Source organism: Opisthocomus hoazin, chromosome 2 (genome assembly GCF_030867145.1).
Source record: "Opisthocomus hoazin isolate bOpiHoa1 chromosome 2, bOpiHoa1.hap1, whole genome shotgun sequence".
NCBI classification, from domain to species: Eukaryota; Metazoa; Chordata; class Aves; order Opisthocomiformes; family Opisthocomidae; genus Opisthocomus; species Opisthocomus hoazin.
Genome location: NC_134415.1, coordinates 94,826,880 through 94,832,558, shown reverse-complemented (window position 1 = coordinate 94,832,558; position 5,679 = coordinate 94,826,880).

Here is a 5,679-nt window from a genome sequence, read left to right as displayed (position 1 = left end):
CTTTTGCCTCCTCGTTGTTGTGGTTTGCATCTGAGGCTGCTGGAGCCTCTAACTCAAACTAAAATCAGTGCAAATGCCTGGTTTGCTACCAGAGGGTCTGGCTGAAGAATCATCCCTACAGTTCAGGCAGTCGTCAGTTGTACACTTGGAGGGGCTTTAAACCCCTGGGATGTGCCTGCGACGAAACACATTCAGATCCACTGGGGAAAGAACCGTAGGAAATAATAGCCTTAACAGTGGGACACAAAGGTATAGCTATACACCAGGACTGAAAGTCGATGGCGTAACATTTAACTCCTGCCTGCCACATAAGAAAAAAAAAAAAAAGAGAAAAGCACCAGTTCAGCATGAAGGCAAAGGACCCTGCATTTAGATTCTGTAGGGATTCAAATGAAAAAAGTCTAATGTTCTGTGCTCAGACCTGGCAGAAGATAAATCCTCCTCTGTCAGATAAGGGCCTGTATCAGGTTTAAAGCTTTGGCCCACTTCAGTATGTTCAGATCTTTCTTTCTGCTTTAGAGGATGAAATCTGCAAGGGTTTCCTTTCAGGATCCAGGGTTGATTTCAAACGGATCCCAAATATCAAGTTTTCAGAAATGAATCATTGAATTCTGTGCTTAAAAAAAAAAGCCTGCACACGTTTTAAAACAACAAGCTACTAATGCAGAAAGCTTGGTGGAAACTTGTGCAATGCAGCGAATCACAGCAAAGAAGTAAAATTGCTGAAAATTAAGAATCAAATCTTCCTTGTGAACTCAACACATCAACATTGATTTAAGGGGAGCTAGAAAGATTTCTCCCTACTAGGGATCTAGTTCTTCTGCATGGCTAATTAATATTTATCTAAGAAAGAAGGTAACATATGCTAAGCCCACTGCCACTATTTATAAGCATGCCAAAGTCTTCTTTGTTCCCAGAGGTAATCAGAAGCTAGGAGCTTTTGCTGGCATGCAGATTTGGGCTGCTAATTTAATAAAATGCATTATCCATTAATTTGAGTCCTTTTAGGAGGTCAGTGTTTACTAGTTGACCGTTTCTTCTGCAGTATGAGATTTAATTGCAAAATTTAGTTGTCTGTTCTGCTTAGCAAGAGGCTTAGAGAGAGATGCTTACAAAATGCTGAAATTCAAGAAAGGAAGAGATTTTGAAGGCCACAAAGATCTTGTAGGCCTACTTTCATCAGCAGAGTAGGGCAGCAAGACTAAAGCAGTAGCAAATGGCTACAGCATAGTCCAAGTGCCAGAGCTTGCAAGGTCAGGAGGCTCTTGGAGGGAATCGGAACGTGTGCAGTTACTCTCAGCAGCACTCGGCAAGGTAGTGCACAGCTGAGGATCTCATTCTGGTGACAAGTGAGAGTGCTGTAAACCAATTAAATCCAACATAATCTGGTCTTGGAGTGAGGTTGTTACAAAACTGTTGGTCTAGATGCTGCAAAGTGTGAAATTCACTGTAGCAAAGAATAATCCAGCCAGCAAAGGCCATCAGTACCATCACTGTTCTATGTGTAGCTCTTTCTTTGATGAAGAAAACAAAGACTCTGAGAAGCAAAAGGCTCAGAAGAGGTAGATAAATATAATCATGCCGCTTTAAGCTTCTGCCAAATATGAGCCAGTGGTATGTCGCACTGGCTGGAAGCAGAAGTGTATCTCACCTGACTTTGAGAAAAGTAACCAAGCAAAAAGCTACAGAGCCAGATCAGCATTGACCCAATGATTTAAGGAAGCTGTAGCCAATGCCATCGAAAGGTGTGGCTTGTTATTATTTTCCAGTCTTTCATTACGCAAAGATTGTTTAACTAACAGGTGTCACAGAAGCCCGTAAACCTGCATTTCTTCATTTCTAGTGTATATGTGTGTTTATTGGGGAAGGGAATATTCAGCTGTAAGACGTAGATGCAATCTCTGTTTAGAAAGGTAAGCTCTCTTTTTCATTACAGGAAGAAGCTAGTCTTAAAGGATTCAAATCTTAGGTAGAACATGCCAGATAGAGGTTTTGAGCTGATCTTAAAAATACTTCGCTTCTGCGTGTAGACTTTAAAATGTTAATGGATTTTAAAAAATTTAGGCATCCTCTTGTCCTCATTTGCAAGATTGTATCTGTGTTTGTGGAAGCAGAATCAGACAATGTTTTTTTGTAGCTTTATATTTCAGTTGTGAATTTCATAGATTACCTTCCTTGGGAAAATCTTCTTACGCTGCTTCCTCAATGCTTACTCTCCTCATAGTCCTGTCTCTACACTCCAGGAGGTCTGCAAAGGCACACAGAGTGTACAGTTCAGCTCTTGAAGAGCAAGCCAAGGCTTCCAAATCCAAGTAGTCTTCTTCTTACCAAGTACAATAAAAATACGCATCTATTGTTTAAAAAAGAAAAAAAAAGTAACCTGCACCTCTCTCTGGCTTTTCATTGGCTTTCTCATCACTCTCTTGAATATTCTTTGGACTTGGCCCAGATTTGTCTCCACATCCACTTAGTTCATGACTTTTCATCCGAGTCATGACTTTCTCCCCCTCACTTCCAAGCTGCCTTCTCCATGTTTTGCTTCTGCAGCTGGGCACACCTCTGCACGGGAGCCCCACCTTCTTTTCCCCTATCCTGCTCACACTCCTGTCGCTGAGAAGGAGCAGGGAAAATATCCTTGCATAACCTTCCAAGACCCACAGCCTCTCCCATGTATAAAACAGAGCATTAAATCGTGGGGGATTTCTACCCTCCAAAACCCTAAACCCCATGTAATATGCTGGAAAAACTCAAGGTGAAGTTATCTCGCTGCTGAAGCTGCAAGAGTGGAGCTAGGGAGGTTTAGCAGCTAAAACTACCAGCCAGGTTTCTATCATGTTACAGTTACTTTTTTCTAGCCTTCGAAGCTGCATTATACCTACCCAAATGCTACCACATGTTTCCATAGCCTGCTGTTGTGGCCATGACCCCCTTCTCTCTTCATCCCTACCTTGTGCATCCCTTCCCTTATCTCACTCCTCCACTAATATCTCACTAACAAGCAAATTTTCTTTACATGACTTTCAAAGCCTTTGGCAGTTTATCCGCTTCTCATCACATATTCAGGTCAATTACTGCTTCCCACTAGCCTCTGATGCTGTCCCCTCCCAGAGTCTTATTTGATTTCAATCAGACATCTTCATGCCTTCCCAGACTTGAGAGAAGCTTCCTATAACAGGCACAGATATCCTCATTATCTTACCTAAAAATCCTCCTTTGCTGTGATGCCTACTAAACACACTTGACAAGAGTCAGGCTGTTGATTAAGCTATGGCTGCTGCCTATTACTCTTCCTGGTAGTATTTTGTTTGCTGATGTTCTTTCACCTCTGTGCCTCTGCTAGCACTAACCTTAGACTGCAGTTCTTTAGAACAGAGGCTATGTATGTGCTCTGAGTCCTTGCAGAGCCTTGAAAATACCTTTGAGAGTCCTGATCCTGGGCTTTGAGTGTCTTGCTATACACTGGCTTTACATCAATAGTCACTATTAACAACATCTTCTTTTTTGTTGTTTTTTCTTCTGTACAGTTCAGAAATCACTGTCAGAGATCCAGAAATGATACAAGGCATACCCTTAGCAACAAATGACTGATATGACTTATCCACGTATACTGACATGATCAGTGCAGCTCAGAGTTCAAAATATGATCAGCCAGAACCTACAAAATGTAAAAATTCCTCATTTTCTGTTTGAGGAAAACTGGAATGTTTTGCTATTTGGAAAAGATAACAAGCACTGTCCCTTATTTCCTTTATGCAGCTAGTCAGAAATAAAAGAAAGTAAAAAAGCAGACTATTAAAACGTAATGTGGACCCAGTTGTTCACTTCTATTTCAGCTCTGAATATTGATCTGTAGAGCTAAAAGACAAGGAAAAAACCCCAAACCTGCAAGAAGAGAAGTTCCCAAAGACTGGGGGCTTGGGAAGCAGGGAGCATGATTACCCTTTCACTTCCGCATCTGCTCCTTATCTGTTGTAAGAGAGCAAGTTCTCCAAAGTCTCCCCAGACTAGAATTTCTCATTTAAAGTTTGATTATAAGAACTGGAGGGTTCATCTTAGAACCATAGAATCATGCAATAATTTAGGTTGGAAAAGACCCTTAAGATCATCAAGTCCAACTGTTGACCTAACACTACCAAGTGCACCACTAAACCATGTCCCCAACAGCAAGGTCTACACATCTTTTAAATACCTCCAGGGATGGTGACTCAACCACTTCTCCGGGCAGCCCATTCCAATGCTTGATAAACCTTTCGGTGAAGAAGTGATTCTGTCTAACTTCTGCCTAGAGTGCATACACTTAAAATGAAACTTTAGGCATCAGGTCATGGCAGACACGATCTCTGTTCTCAGTGACCTTCCAGGCCTCCTCTTCTCTCCTTCGGCTTTAGCGCAAATATTGGCATTTATTCCAGGATATCTCTTTCAATAGGGGTAAGTTCTTTGCCTCAGCAAGGCAGACTTACTTACTGGCTTGGTACTACATGTAACTTTGTTAGTTTACTCTTGCCTTCCACTGTGCTGGCCTATCAATGGCCTTTGGACCATTGGTGGCAAACCCAGTAATGCAGATTGCTTTTCTACTTGATTCAATGTGAATCTGGTGAGATCTCAGCAGTGCTCATTTCCTACGTCAGGGACAGTTCGTGAGTTTCTGCAAAAAGGGTTTTTAGTTTTATGTTCTCAAAGAGAGCTGTAAGATTTTAGTAGTTCCCTTTTCATAAACGAGCGTTTTGGTAGCATTGTTCAGACTTTGCCATTTTGATTGCCATTAAGTACACAAAGTCCTCTGAGACAGCATCCTCTGGGGAGCAGTGAAACATGGGTCAGTCAGATGTTGACAGCCTAATATTACCTGGCTGAAACAGTATGAGGAGAGATACCTGGGAGCTGACGATCATGTGTGCTCCCTTTATTGGATCTGTTACATAAAGATTATTAGAGCGTGTTTAGATATCCTTCTTTCCATCATTGAGGGATTCCTTTAAGCTTGTTTTGGAGATTTTAAGTATACTTTAAAATCGCCTACCGACTTCTCGCTACTTCACTCCTTTTTCTGAACCCAATTCTGTTTTCATTTACAATGGTCAGACTGTTGCTTTTCAACCTCTTTGACTTTCATTGATGTATCAGCAGTTTCCGCTGAATTGCCTATCAGATTTACCAAAGACCAGAGAAATTAAGAAACTAATTGCTTGGATGTCTAATCATAAGCATCTTTAATGTGACCTTGAAAAGGGAGGACTGGATGAAATGGTTCTAGGGGTCTTGGTGATGTTTCTTCATGTTGATATATCTGAAGCTAAAGGGCACGGTTTTACTCTCTGTAATTTAAAGAACACTTGGTGGGCACAGTCAGATGAAGCAAAGCAATAGGGGAATTTGAGGATATTTATTCAACTGTTTTAGATAATTTAAGTCTTTGCATTTTGACAATAGTAGGATATACAAGCAGTAGTTTCACTAAATCATACACTATTGAGATAGAGGTGATTTGCAAATGGCTGTATCTCTGTAGCAACAGTTTGTGTGGGTTACTCTGAAAGCCAGGAATGTGAAAGTACAGAAAATGAACAACAAATGATCTCAAGGACCAAAAACCAATTTTGTCAAAATAAAGACCAAACCCCACTAGCATTTAAGTAATATAACTAAGTACATTTGCAGTTAAATTCTGCCTAC